This window comes from Mus pahari, chromosome 19 (assembly GCF_900095145.1).
Source record: "Mus pahari chromosome 19, PAHARI_EIJ_v1.1, whole genome shotgun sequence".
NCBI classification, from domain to species: Eukaryota; Metazoa; Chordata; class Mammalia; order Rodentia; family Muridae; genus Mus; species Mus pahari.
Window position 1 is genome coordinate 61,858,980 of NC_034608.1, and position 15,798 is coordinate 61,874,777.

The window sequence follows — 15,798 nt, forward strand, 5'->3', positions numbered from 1 at the left end:
AAAGAAGGAAAGAAGGAAAGAAGGAAGGACAGGAAAGAGGGAGGAAGAGAAGAAGGAAAGGAAGGAAGGAAGGAAGGAAGGAAGGAAGGAAGGAAGGAAGGAAGGAAGGAAATAATTAAAATGAGGAAACTCTAACTATCTGTGTAGGCCACTGAAAGCCTTTCTGAGGAAGGACATGGTGACTTCTGTATAGCATTGACAGTTGAACAGGGCATGGTGGTGTTCCAATTCAAGGACATCATATATGCCAAAGCACTGAGAGTTCTGTTCCATCACCCTCTGCCTTGATGCTTTGAGTCAGGGTCTCTCCCTGAACCTTGAGCTCAGTAAGCCCCAGGAACCTCCTGTCTCTGGTCCTCTCCCTCCCAGCTCTGGGCTGCTAGCATTCACGAGACCGTGCCGAGCTTATTAGGTTGGCGCTTCAAGATGCAAACTCAGGTCTCATGGTTGCACAGGAAACATCTCTTAACTCTCTCTCCAGCCCCTCACGTGGTGGCGTTAAAAACGGCAAAGTTTTCATTAGAAAACCGAGTTTTAACAAAAGTTTAAGAAGTTGTTTTTTACAAAACTTGTATCTGATAATATTAGCTTGTTAACCTCTCGTGGAAGATCTTAGCTTCTCTTGGTAAAACCAAGTCTCAGGGCATGAGGGTATGTATGGGCACAAAATAATCTTCTGAAAACCGTAACTTCCCATACCACCCACAACTAGGCAGCGGAAGTAATCAGAAATATGATGTGATCCTGAATAGAAACAGATTCTAAGGCTGGTAAGGATTTACAGTTTAGCTCAGGATGCAAGTGTGAAGGAGGGCTTTGCGAGTGATCAGGCCCATCTTGGGCCTCAGTTTCCCAACTCAAGAGGCCATTGATGCTTGCTTCAGTGCACGGCAGACCCAAGGATGGCCTTGGATGGATGCTTACTGCTGTATAAAATGAAGAGTTGTGTTTTTCTTGCACACTCTCTATGTTGATGAGGATGGCTGACACAAGGAACCGCACCTACCTCCCACTCTATTTTACAGTCCTGTGCATGCCTTCCTCTAATTCAGCTCTTATCAGATTTCCGTAGTCTCTGTAGTGGGAGAATTTGATTGACATTCTTCTCAATACAACCTTGAAATCAGTGCCAGTGCTTTGGAGGGTCTCGCTGCCCCAAACACTAAGGCATTAGCCTAAGAGAATGACACATTGTTCTCCTGGATTAGACATTGTCACTCAGCTGAGGGAGGCTATGAAAGCCCTCAGGTGGCTGGGGCACAGTTTACTTTTCTCTGGGGGTGAACTCTGGAAAACAATATTCCTGGGAAAACGACCTTCACTTCCTTCCTCCCGAGGTTCACCCCAAATAGTAGGAAATGAACGATGACTAAGAATTCTTGAGTTCTCTTGAGAAAAGAATTTTTACAAGTCTGAAGTACACGAATTCAAGAAGCTGCACAGAAAAGTTCTTGGAAATCATCATGCTATCTAAAAATAATCACTAAATGGAGCCACACACATTGGCCAGAGAGCCATTACAAATTTTTAAAGTTTTTCTAACTTTATCCCCCAACGCACACACAAACAAACCCCCTGAAAAGCAAGGGCAGCAGGGAAAGGCTGGGGGTGGGAGGTATTTCTTATCTGCCTCTGTCTGTTTTGTTGTGCTATGGGATGGACCCAAAGCCACCTATGTGCTAAGCGAGTGCCATGCCACAGAGCTACTGAGTGGAGAGTCCTGAAGGTTGCCAATGTGAGCCCAGATGGCCTTTTCCAGTGAAGATTTATTTTTATGAAGTTCTGTGGAACACGGAGCACTCCAGGGCCACTTGCAACAGTGAGGAGCGTATATGAAAGGCTGGTGAGGTTATTCAAGCTCTAAACTGGCATATTCATTTATTTAGGGTGGGACAGCAGTATAGGAAAGAATAACAGAAACTAACTAACCAGCAGTTCTATTTAGGGTGTGATTTGAGTTAGCAAGGTCCTCCCTTGGGGTGGAACCTTCTAGGATGGTTTGGCCTATGTAAACTGTGTTTTAGTGAACACTGTTCTAATACATCATTGACCTCAGAGTCATCTAGATTCTTGCTAGGTATTTGGAGGGAGACAAGAAAATGCACAAGTGAGCTGTTCTACAACATTTGCTTCCACTTTGTGTCCACTCATCTCCATCCACGAGCCTTCCTACTCTCATGTCACAAACCTATTCTGTGCCTATTCAGTCACTGCGGAGGCAACTGGTCTCACTTTAGATATTAAATAGGATTCTCATGTCTAGGTCTTACCTTCTTTCTTAAAGCCCACATCTCTGCCCAGATATTTTGCTTACAGTTCTCAAATCTCCAAAACAAGTCAGGGGCTCACTTAAATATAATCACTGATGAATTATTCAAACCTGAGGTGTTTACAAAAGAAAAGAGAACATGAATGAATGTAATTAGTATCGCTGTTGAGATAAAAGTCACAGTAGTAACATAGGAAAGCCAGAATTGACCATCCTTTACCATTTTAAAATATGCGTAAGTCTAATTTGTTCTCCAAGACATTGAATGTGTTGAAAGGAGCTATTTGGATCCAGGCTCAGGATCTTTGGGAACAAAAAAAGACTTTGGCGAGACACATCATACAACAGGATTGATATTAAATAGGCGCGGGATCAGACCCATGACCTCTTTGTTTGAGTGTGGATTTTGAGGTAGCACAACCATGCAGGAGCAAGTGAGGTAGTGCACGTCCCACTGGATTGGTGTGGAAAGTCGGATGCCAGAAATTAAAAAGAATAGCTGACGCAGTGGTCAGAGAGTCAATCCTTATTTCTCTCATTGACATTCATACTTTCTCAAGGAACCACATTTAAAAATGGTTCTTTTTAATAAACTATTATACAGGGCACACAAAAATAATGTTAAGAAACTTGTCCAAGAATAGATTTCAGATCTTCATTGGTAGAATTATCATTCAACAAGGAAAACAAGCATCTAGTTTAAATTGGTGGGTGATTAACGCTTGATAAAATATGATTATTTAATCAAATAGAAAAATGCATTATTCTATGATATTTTAAAACTGGTAAGTACTTTAAAAATCAAAACTAACCTTATTTAAGATTATAATTAGATATTTCAAATTTAAGACATAGCACAAATATGTGTGTGCATGTGTGTATGTGTGCATGTGTGTGTATGAATCGCTGCATCGTTTTATCAGCTGAAAGATCTCACCACTTATAGCAAACTGCTTGCAAGAGTCACGTGACACTTCTTAGTCTCTACCATGCCTGGTCCACTATGTTTTGAAAAAAATCAACTCTGATGTCATTTACAAAGAAGAAATTGGTTTTGTATTTGTCTCAAAACAAAGTACACAGTAACTGTAGCCTCCTCTTCTCTCTCGAGTAAACCACTGCTTTCTGACCGTTCTTATCGCTCTGTGCTGCCTGATAAAGGAAGGAAAGGTTTCAGGAATCTATCTTCATGGAATCAAGGCTTTAAAAAAAAAATCTTGCAATATTCACTTGGTATAGCCACTGCCTTTCCTTCTTAAGGGCTGTACTGGTTAGTTTTTTGACACAAGCTTGGGGCATCTGGGCAGAGGAACCCTTAATTGAGAGATTGCCCGAGGGTAAGCCTTTAGAGCCCTTTCTCAACCAGAGATTAATGCGGGCTGGTCCAGCCTACTGTGGGTGCTGCCGCTCTTGGACAGGTGGTCCTGGACAGCAGGCTGAGCTACCCAGTAAGCACCTTCCCTCATAGGTCTTTGCTTCACTTCCTGGCTTCAGGTTCATGCCTTGAGTTTCCGAACTGTCTTCCCTCAATGAAGGATTATGATCCTTAAGATGAAAGCAACCCATTCCTCCCTAGGTTGCTCTTGGTCATGGTGTTGTATCACAGCAATCGGAAGCAAGGTAGGATAGCAACATAGCCAGGGCCCAATGAAATAATGTTGCATACATAGTCCTTTCCTTCAGTCTTGATTTAAAAAGAGACTTTGGTTCTGTTTTTACTTATTCTTGTAGCCTGAATACAATAAATCCTTAATAGCCAAAGCAACGTTTGTCTGTCCAGTTTTGCATTCCCAGAGTTCCTAGTGAGCTGAGAGATGCTTGCTCCATAAATGTTAAAGGAGGGAAAGTACGAATACAACTTCTAGATTGCGGTTATTCATTATGAAAACCAAATAAAAGTCCGAAGTTTGTCTGTCATGGTTGGTGACCTGGTGTGAATGAATCTTTTTCCACTGGGCTTTTGGAGGCAGAAGCCTCTCTGCTTCATGTCACTGAATAGTCCCCAGTCTCAGCCAGCAGATAAGAAATGTCATCAGCTTAACCCAGTAGCTTTCAAAAATAGCATAGTTAAAGTGGACATGTAGGTGTGTTCTAGAAAGAAACCATTTGCCTGTGGTCTTAAGAAGAGGCGCGGTAGCTGATGTTGCTACCGGAGATCTAAAATGTTGCACTAAGACTGGTTGTGAGCAAGCAAGGAAGCAATCAGAAGTCTCCCTGTCAATAGGCCCTAGCATCTTTCTACTGATCGGGTAAACCCTTTTAAAAACATCACGATTGGAGCAAGGTACAGTGTTCCTTTAAGATTCTCTCTCTCTCTCTCTCTCTCTCTCTCTCTCTCTGTGTGTGTGTGTGTGTGTGTGTGTGTGTGTGTGGTGTTTTCAATAGCGCTGGCAGTTTTCCTCAAAATTTCAATGAATATTTGCACAATGAACCAAGTTGTTGTGGGTTTCCTGGTTTGTGTTGGTTTTCCCCCCCGGAGTGGGGGTGGTGAAACGGGCAAGGCATTTTCATCCCTTTGCAGACAAGTCCAGCTGCTGGTAATGCTGAAAATAGCTCAAATGAGCACCACCCAGCAGCTGAGATTCTTTGCCTCTCTCACTGCGTTCTCTCCTGACCCCCATCTCCTTTTCCTCCCTGCAGACGCTTGGATTGGACTTAATCTTAAACCTCTGGAGGTCAAGACCTTTTAAAAAGGGCTAAATAAACAGTCTCTACATGTAAAAGGCCAGCGACTCCTACTTCCTCTGTTGGAGCAACTGAAAAGTTCAACCTCTTCAAGGTAAGGTTTTTAATTCGGGAATTACTTGCTTTCTTGTGTGGTGGTGACTAGTGTCTCTAAAATAACTTTTTAGTAAACATCAGTGGGGGCTGAGGGATTCCCAGGTAAAGGCTGAGTGTGTCAGGATGTGGCAGTAGCATCAGGCATTTTGTCAGTGTGGTTGTAAACTTTGCCTAAAGCCCTCTGTCCCAGTGGCGGTGGCTGCGCGCTTACAGACCTGACCGAGGCTGAGCACTGTCTCCGAGTTTTCATTAGGTGTGACTGCCACAGAGCTGAGAGGACCTGTAGACACCGTCATTCCGTTGTTTAGACTACTTTTTATTTTAACTTTCTAAAAGTCATGCTTTAAAGCCAACAAAACGAAGCCCAGCAGGGCAAAGACAACGAATCAGTGATTGTTCTTGATGGACTGCGAGGCGGCTGTGGAAGAGTACAGTTCCCCACCAAGTGTTGTTTTATTCACTGCTGGTGTGGGATGAGACGTGGTTTAGGGGATTTCATTATTCTGATCGCTATTGGGTTTTTATTTGTCTCGTGCATTTTGGAGGTGACTGATTTTGAGAACCCCTTACCGGAGCTGAATCTTATCTAAGCTACTCTTTGTGTGAGGTAGATTTTCTGACAGGTTTTTCTCTACTTCCATAGTAATATTTTTTTTTTTTTTTTTTTTTTATGAATAGTGTTCTGGCTCTCCTCCTTCCCACCTCCTTCTGCTTGCACTTGACATTTTGCAAAGCACTTTGATCTGTGGACTTTAACCTCAAACATACCATTTACTTTGATTGTGAGTGTTTACGATGTTCAGTAAAAAGGCCTTTTTTTTTTTTTTTTTTTTTTTTGCTTTGATAGCAATTCCTTCAGATAATTTACTGGCTTGGGTTCTCCTGCCATTATGCTTTAGACTTTATTTCTAAAGGAACCTTTAATTTAAAAAGATTTTTTTTTTTTTCTGGCAAAGCTCTTTTACCGTGCTGACTTTCTAACGTAACTGTTCTGAACCTTCCTGATGCTGTGACCCTTTCATACAGTAGCCCCAAGTTGTGGTGACTACCCCCCCAATCGTAAAATTATTTTCTTCGCTACTTTATAACTGTAATTTTGCTACTGTTATGAATCATAATGAAAACATCTGATATTTCCAATAGTCTTAGGCGACCCCTGTGAAAGAGTGGTTTCCCCCGATAAACACACACACACACACAACCCACAGGTTGAGAGCGACTGATCTCACAACTCAAGATGTCTAAAAGCAAGTAGGAAAGAGAGTTCACAGAACCAGTCCTGTCAACCCCTACTTAAGTGTCCTGCTTCCCCAAATTACCACCTGACTTGAGGCTTAATTGATGCTTCTTTGCGAGTCCCGAAACCCTTAGCATTTCAAGATGCTTTCTACCAGAGTTTTGGTTAAAATGAACAAACAAACACCCCAAGTATTTAAATGCCATAGTGATCTTTTGAGTGAGAAAACCAATAAGACAGAAGAAAAAGGCAGAAGAAAACCAAATGTTAAATAAAGTAGCCAGAAGTTTTAGTGACACTTTTTTTGATGAATGGAATAAGGAATTTAAGAGAAAAACAAAATAAGAAGTGGTTTCTAAAACAGAGAAACATTAACATGTTTTCTAATCATTAATCAGCCTGGCTACTGTCTTCACGGTCAAAACCTCATACATAATGAATGTGTTTGCTTCCTCCTCAATTCCACTCCAAGAACTGAATATCTTTCCTCTTCTGCTGGAGGCTAAGAGCCTGATCCAGTCAGGAAGGCTGTGAGGTCCCAGCCTGTGGCTCCTTGGAGCTGACAGTCTGCTCCATGAACCTTGTAAAGGAAGGAAGCCAGTGGCCACCAGACAGGACTTGACGGAGGCGGAGGGAGGGGGAATGTTTCGGAAATGTTCCTCCCCAAGTAGGAGCACATGGAGTCCTCCCTTCGAGAATGTGGATTATTGTAGGGAAAGCTAGGGGAGGGTCAGCAGCATTGCCCTGCTCCTTCACCTCTTGGAATCTACATCCATCATCAATTTCTGGGAACAAACTTCGAGCCCCCCAGGGCTTCCAAGGATCTCTGAGGGATCAGGAATGGCCCCTGTTAGCACTGGGAAGGTTTGGTGAGCAGGCAAGGTGCATGTTCGTGCCTAGAGCTGGCACAAGTGTAAAATCAAAGACACAGGAAGGCGTAAGTTTGCAAGACAGCAGTCTGCGATCCCATCCCGACGAGCCATCGGATGTCTTGTTTCTCCCTCCTTCTTCATGCCCCTCTGTTTTAACTTTCCTTTGAAACACTGGACTGTTTGAATGTGAAACTCAAGGAGGAACCTAGCCGAGGCCGTCGAGTTTCACATAGGCTCCACATGAATGAAGCATTCTACCCAGCCGCGCTCGAAACCTGGCCCATGTTTGCCAGAAGTTCTGTGCGTGTCAGCAAGCCTGGATTGGAAACCTAATCCCAAACCAGGTGACTTCTGGACTTTAGAGCCTTTGTTGTATAAGTACAGAGGCTGTCAAACAAGGGCATTTCTTATTTCCACAGCCTCTACTGTAACTTCATGGGCACACACATTTCTTTCTATTTATTCCATGATATTTTGAGGACAAGTGGAAGTCTAATATGGATTTCTGTAGATGCAGTATTTAAGCATTGGCAAATAGCAGCCTGCATTTTCAATTCCAGCCAGGCCTGCACAGAGTGGCGTGAACATGCTGGCGTGATTCAGCCGAAGGAAGGAAGTCCCAGGGGAGCTATGGAATGTCTTTCTTTGCTTAAATATACCTCTGTGCTTGTGAAGAACAAACAGTAACATTTTGTCCAGGTCTGTCCTCTTGACAGTGTGCCTTTTGTTCACTCTCCAAAGGTGGTGTCAAATATATTGGTGGAAAAATAATAAACTTCCCCAGACTCCCCCCCCCCCACCATTGCTCAGTTGATATACTCATAGGGACCATTGTAAGCATCGAAACGTTTGCTACTCTTCCTTGAAATGTAAACTGAGAATGAAGGAGTCGTCGGTGAAGTCAGCTTCTCCCAGAAAGGCTTGCAGACCCAGAGCTGCTGTGTACGTGAACAGTTTAATGAGACCCGGTCGTTAAAGGGTGAGCACGAGTGTGTGTGTATGCCTGTGTGCTTGTGGGTGTGTGCAGGGATACTGGAGGGAGGAGAGAGGATGAATGGTTTTGCAATGCTTTCTTCACAAAATCTGTGGCCTCAGAAACAAAACTGATCAAGGTCAGGATCTAAAAAAGCTTCCTTTGTTGAACATATAAATTTTGTTGGCCGAATATCAAAGTACTTTTGGTATTAATTGCTCTCGTTAAAAGCATCAAATATTAGGATTCCAGGCATAGTAAATAATCTTCAATGAACATAGGACCATTTTGGAGGTCACATACTTGTAGAACTTCTACGGGTTGGTCTCAGAAAAGCCATCATGATGCTGAGACCATCATAAGACTCAAAGCCACATGGAAAACCAAGATTCAACTTGACATTTTCTTAATTGGGCAGTGTGTACCCAATCTAAAGATATTTCAGAGAAATTAATCAGTGAGCTCAATCAAGCTTTAGTTAGACTAAATGGAATGATGTTTATGAATACAGATTCCTGGTCAGATGAAATTCCAGGAAATTTCCCTTCTAGAAACTTCACAGTTTGTCTTAAGTTTAACAAAGTATACTTTCATTAAATAAAGTTTGTATTTTGTTGATAACTTGTACAGTGGCTATTGTTTCTATATAAAGCATTGTAAGATAGCTATGACAAATGTGGGGTTAATATATAGGTAGGAAGGGGTTTGTTTAATACCTGCTTCACTGTTCTTAGTGTGAGATTTATTGGCATATAAAAATTAAATAGTCCCAAATCATCAAAATGAAAAGAAAATGCTCAAATTCAGGTCCTAGAGAAAATAATGCAAAGCAATCCAGAATCATTCTACTAAGGAGAGTATCACTAAACGCACGCTGGCCTAGGAGTTTAGTCTTTCAGGCAGTTCCATCATCTATAAGGAAAAGAGCAAAGATACCACAACCAAAATTATCGCTATGCTCACACACATGCGCAGATACCACACCCAAAATAAACGCTATGCTCACACATGCACATACTTCTCTAGGTCATTAAAGGGCTTTTTCACAAATGACTTTGATTATCATCTGAGAATGCAAATACCTCTGAATTAAAAATCATTTTGTGCTTACTTTACTGCCAGAAAGAAATGAGCCATTTCATTCTTACCTATTTCTTAAGGATCTATCACAATAGCCTAAAGTTATATAAAATACATTTTTTCTTTAAAAAAAAATAGTGTGGTTCAGATCCGGTCAAGTTCAGAGTGTCCTTCCCAGTAAATCAAAGAGGATTATTTGCACAGCACAGATAATGCACTCATCTACAGAAAAGTCATCAATTTTAAGCAAATAAGGGTATTTGAAGTAAGAAATATTGAAACAAGAGACAGTGCGTGGAGCTAAGAAAAGTCAATGATAGATCATTCGCCAAATATGCATGTTACCTTGAGTTGAGTTTGATCTTCAGAAATATTATAGGAGGAGGAGTGAGGGAGAGGAAGAGGGGTATGGGGAAGGAGGAATAAAAAGCCACTTTATTCATTACAATACCCACTCCCTATAGTCATACTGGAGTCTACCCTTCTCTCTAAGACAGTTTTTCACACTGAGGTTGGAGCGCAGGGATGACTGTAGGCATACAATGGTTCTGCTCATGGCTGCTCTCATGTCTAAGCTTTCTCCTGAGGTATCTTGGAGTAAGAGCTGGAAATGAACCTCTGAATCAGTCCTATATTCACTGGGCCATGCAAGCCAACTGGTCTACCATGTAAAGTCACAGAAAGAAAGGACTAGACTGGAGGAAAAAGTAGAATGTCCTCTCCCATGAACTTGGCAGAAGACTCCCTGAGTCTCCAGGTCCCACCATATTGTTTGCCTTTCTCCCAAGATCTTTCTTCCCTTATGTTCACCTCTGTCTTGCTAAGAAACATATATCTTTGGCAAACTCATTATTTGCTAATGATGAGAAAACAGGTTCAGATAGCTAACTCTGGGTTGCCAGATCCACACATACTGCAGAATTAGCCCACAGCCCCTAAGCTAGAAGAAGATGGGTGTGTATGCCTCACAGGAGACTTATGTTTTATTCCTATTGACTGATTCACACCAAAGTATAAATAGACTGAACAATATTTCCATTTCTATTTTTTCAACCAAACCTTTTATTTTAGATCAACTTGATACTTTGAGAAAACCTATGAAGACAAGACTTATGTTTCATGCTTAATAGTAAAACTTAGATGATATCCCATTATAATTAAGCTCATTGATAATGACATTATGACTAAACTCTCGCCTCCTTTCTTCCGAATAACCTTCTTATGTCCTGGGATCCTTTCCAGACTATCATATTATGTTTAATCATTCCTCCTTTGGCTCCTCTTAGCTATGATAGTTTATCTTCTTGTGTTTGAAGGCTGCAACAGTTTGAGGAATACTTGTCAGATATTTTATAGACTGCTTTATTGAAATTTCCCATTTATTTTTCTTATAACTAACCTGGGCTCACTGACTTGGAAGGGGAAAACTTCAGAGCAAGTGCTGGTCTCATAAGATCATATTAATGCATGCTACAAACAGAACATATGGTGGCTGACACTGTCTTTGAACCTCTGGCTGAGGCAGCATGCAACAGGTTTTATTCCTATAAGGGTACCTTATATCCCCCTTTTATATTGTACTTTTGGCTTTTTGTTGTTGTTGTTCAACATCATTATGATAAAATATAGAACAGAAAAAACATCTGGGAGGAAAAGTTAACCGTGGCGCACAGTTCCAGTGGATACAGGATGTAAGGTGGACAGGGCAAGGGAGCTCCACAGTGGGGACATTTGCTCACTACTGTTCCCATGGTGACCAGACCAGGAAGCAGTGAGCCAAACCTGAAGCAGAGGGATAAAACATTCAAAGGCTCACTTTTAGTGGCCTATGTCACTGTCTAGGCTCCACATCCCAAAGGCTGATTTTTCTTTTACAGTGAATATCTGTAACTCTACTCCATTGATTTAAATCTACTTCATTTACTAATGTCATCATGAACATATGGGCATTTGTTTTATACTACGAGTAATGTGATGCTTAACATCGACATCTAAATATTAATGTATGAGATTTAATAAAAATTACCAACCAGACAAGCTTCAGGCCATGTTTGTGAAGGACTGTCTAGATTAGGTTAAATGAAGTATAAAAGCCTGGCTCTAAATGTGGTCAGCACTGTGCCACGGGCTTCGATCGCAGACTGCATGAAAAGAAGAGACCTAGCTAAGCCCCGGAATTCATCACTTTCTGCTTCCTGACTATTGATGCACCACGATCGGCCACCTCCTCCTCCTGCTGCCACCCCCACCCCTCCATGATGGGCTCTGTCACTTCTGGCCTCTGAGTGGCTTTTGTCCGGGGTTCTGTCTCAGGGCTGAGATAAATAGCTCGCACAGTTCACTGTTAATCCAATTCTATCTGACGTTTCCTCCTCTCTCCTTCTTCTAGTTAGGGCCTTGGATGACTCTGTTGATTGATGCCCATGTCTCTTTGACACACTCCTCTCATTTTAAGGATTTTTTTTTTCTGGCTTCCCAAGATGCTCTGTATTCCTTTGGTGTGTTTTCTGACCCGCCCCCCCCCCCTCCCCCCCCCCCCCCCCTCCCCCCCCCCCCCCCCCCTCAACCAGCTATTTTTCTCAAAGGTCTCTGATTAATTTTACTGAAGAATAGTGTTAGTGAGCCTAGAGCACTCATTTTTACTTTTGAGTGAAATATTTACAAATTATAACCAGTTTTAACTTTTATATTACATAAAAAGGAATATAGAGGTAAAAAAATGGAAGGAATTCATAAACAGCACAAATATACCTATTAAGAACCAAAGGTTATGATTAGGCCAGCTGAAACAACCTGTCACTATAGCAAAGAGATAAGCATTAATAACTCAGTGCAGTTTATATTAAATTTTTTTACTCTTGTGAAAAGACAATTTGGTATTCAGAACAGAGTGATACCACTCATGTCTACCCAATTTTTAAGTTCATTTGCACCTGAACTTTAATGATAGCATCTGAATTAGACTTAATAGGGAGGAGGACGTGCATGTAAAGACCAATATTTGAAGGCCCACAGCGATGCTCAGTAATAATGAGAGAGGAACCAAGTTCAGACCCCCAGTACCACATAAGTGCTAGGTGAGCAAGGGAGCCTGCCTATATACCCAGTGATCTGGAGGCAGAGAAAGGCTACCTAGAATGAGTTGGCCAGCTAGATTAGATCTCCAATTCAACCAGAGATCTTTCTCAACATGCAGGAAGATACTGGAAAACTTCACACACTGAGACACATGCTCACGTGCAACCATGTATGTAACCACACATGAATACACGTACATAACCTCACAGCACGTACACATGTATGTGAGGGTGGGAGCTGTGTGTAGCATACATGTTTAAAGTACCACACTAAGGTTATTTTAACTCATTGAAAATGTTGCTCCAAATAAAACTTGCATTTGGATTAATTTCTCTTGACAGGCCTTCAGCTTGGTGGTACTTTATTCATTCAATTTTATAAACCCGAGACCTTTGCTGGCTTAGAATTTAGTCATAAATGATACTCCGGGTGATCTTGTTTTATTTGAATTGACCTTTTAGATGTTCAATTTTAAAAAACACCCAGGAATGTTGGAGAAGTTATATGAGGGTGTATATTATAAGACCTCAATGAACAGAGAATCAAATAGTTTCCAGATACAGGCTTTTCCCTTTTCTGATTTTAGTTTTAAGTGTTACAGTGAGTGTGATTGTGTGGCAGAGCATTCACACACACACACACACACACACACACACACACACACACACACACACATACACAGGCACATGCGTGCACACACACAGGTGGACCCAGGCATGTCACACGCGTGGGGGACACGTACAGGAGTCAGTTCTCTCCATCTTTATTGAGGCAGAGCCTCTCTTGTATCTGCAGCTCTGTTTACCCCAAACTGGCTTGCTCATGAATTACTAGGCTAGTTTTCTGTTTCTCCCTCCCATCTTCCCCTAGGCATGCTAGAATTGCACGTGTTAGCCACTCATCTAGCTTTCTGTGAGTTCCAGGGCTTGGCCATTGAGTTCAGGTCATCCACCTTATATAGCAAGTGATTTTTAACCCTGAAAGCCAAGATACCAGTCCTCCAAATATAGTTTTATCTATAGATCAAAAAATATTTTCTAGCTCATATTTGTAAGTATTCTTGTGTGTATGTATGCACACATGCATGTGTGTGTTTGAACAGACAGCTCCCAGCATACCAACATATCCTGTACCACTGAGACATGTACGTTAGATACCCTGCTTTTGCTAAAATGGTTAAACACCATGGGTGAGTATGAAAAGCCATCTAAAAACAAATACTGCTTTGTAGAGGTGCATTTAGACTAGAAATCAGCTCACTGTGTGCCATCAGGGCTGAGAATTCAGAAGCATGACCCAGTATCTGCATTGGACTCAAGAGAATGTCCTTGATTGAGCCTGAACTTTGAACTCGATGTAGTAAAGAATTGGAGATGGCTCTACTGCCTGCTCAAGAAAGACCCTTGAAACACACCTTCTTCAAGGAAAAGCAAGTAGGGTTCAAAATATCACCCCTTCGTCGTAGAGTCTGGAGGAAAAATATTGATTGTGTTTCTGACATAAAATTAAGTTGTTGACATTTTATTTTGATACATTATGATTATTTCCATTCGAGGCAAAGTAAAAAAAAAATAGTGCCTTTGAAATAAAGGAAAAGTACATGGCTTACAAGGAACTAATAAAACAATGAAACAAAGTTGAGCGAGCGGTATTTTGGGAAAAGATCAATGGAAGTTACTTTTAACAGCTTGGGAGCTCTTTACTTACTTTGTGCTTCCACGTGTGTGCTCACATGTGTGTGTGTGGCTGCTTATGTGTGGAGACCAGAGATCAACCACGGATAGGATTCCTCAGGAGCCCTTCGCATTATTTTTTGAGACGAAGCCTCTCCCTGGGACCTGGGCCCCCAGATTTGGTTAAGACTATAGCTGGTAAGCAAGATCCGGGCGTCTTCTTGCCCCAGCTTCCCTCCGCGCCAGGCTTTTTACACCGGCTCTGGGATCCAGCTCAAGACCTCAAGCCCATGCAACAAGCTCTTTACAGATGGAGAAATCGCCTCAGCTCTTAAATTTAACTTTTATTATGTACAAAATAGTGATGCACAAAATGTTACTGTTTATCCTGGTTTTGAGCAACATCGCAAATGTATTTCATTTCACAGGCTTTGTATAAAATTGCCACCGTCTATCTTTGTCATGTGTGGCAAGCTCCATCACCGGATGGATGGTCACAGCTTATAAAATCTTGAGCCTAAAACAAAATGCTAATTATTTGGCTGAGGCGAGAACACTTGACTATTGTGAGATATTTGTCCTCTTTATAGTATTTCATCTGTTTCTGTTACAGGAATTCAAAAGAAGGCTACCAGTCATTTACATCTACATAATACACAATATGCATCCAAAAATGTCTTTTATCTAATCAGTATTCAGAGCGAATAAGGACATATGTATCATAGGACCCATTTTACAGCAGACCTTTTTATACTGTTAATGAATGTTAAAATCGAATACATTTAGCATTCAACTGTACTTACCCATTTAAGAATGGCTCTATAGATCAAGAATGAACTAGGAATTTATTAATAAAATGCTGTTCTATGTGACCACAGATGACCACTTTAATGTCTTAAAATTTCATATTCATTGAATGAAATAATATCACAAAATTTTTATAACACCAGTGTTTTTCTTTTTTTTTTTTTTAGTTCCTTTACTATTTGATGGAAATCATACAGTTTTCAATTTAAAACTTTATATTCTGACTATAGAAACGTCTCAGTACATGTGGAAAAATTAATAATATCTGATGGAGCCTTTTAAAATTAAAAACTATCTATAAAACATAGGGAAGAATTACTTTAATTTGGAAGTGTTATCTATTAGAAACCCACTCAACATATTATAAAGAAATATATGTATAGTCAAGTAACAAGTTTACAAAAGGGATGCCTTTCGGGAGAGGAGATTATGATTAGAAAAGTGTATATTGAGTTTTAATTAAATTAATAGGATCTTGTATCTTAGTATCAACATAGATATAAACATATAGACATCTTTGTTTTCTCACTTTTTAAGATATTTAATATTTGAATAAAAACGTGAAAAAAAAATCTTCTCATTTCTTGTTTCAGATGTATCTTAAATGCAGAACAAATTCAAAGGACATTTCTCTGATGAGAGAACATATCAGTTTATTTGCACTTAAAGTATTCCAAGGATTCTGAAACTTAACAAAGACGAAATGACACCCAGATGGTGCAGCACTTACCTTGTATCTTTCGACTTTCGCCTTGGGTGCAAAACATCTATAAATGATAAATCTAAAGTTAAAATAGGTTGCTGTAGAGCCAGCAGATAGCTTTGAAAACCTGCATTCAAGATCAATTATGTGGCTTGTTATTTCTTTTTCTAGACAGTATTGTTATAAACGTATTATTTATTCTTTAGCTATGAAATTATTGACCACTATGCTTCATGAGGCTTTGCAATAAATACTGTATCTGACAATGAACAAGTATGTATTGTCTTCGCTCTTTAGCACTGCTTTTGAGGTAATGAAATAAAAA

The 15,798-nt window shown here is 40.7% G+C and overlaps 1 protein-coding gene across 17 annotated transcripts in view; it reads left to right on the forward strand.

Annotated features, from left to right (window-relative positions):
• Sorbs2 (sorbin and SH3 domain containing 2) overlaps nt 1–15,798 on the forward strand; it is a 192,926-nt gene that overhangs the window by 24,525 nt on the left and 152,603 nt on the right. For 16 of the 17 annotated variants that reach the window (XM_029532180.1, XM_021218762.2, XM_021218758.2 and 13 more), the window contains exon 2: nt 4,910–5,048. The gene's annotated coding sequence lies outside the window, so the exon portion shown is untranslated. Of the gene's footprint in view, nt 1–4,375; nt 4,554–4,909; nt 5,049–15,798 lie in introns of those variants that run through there. The other variant, XM_029532190.1, reaches the window with a different exon arrangement.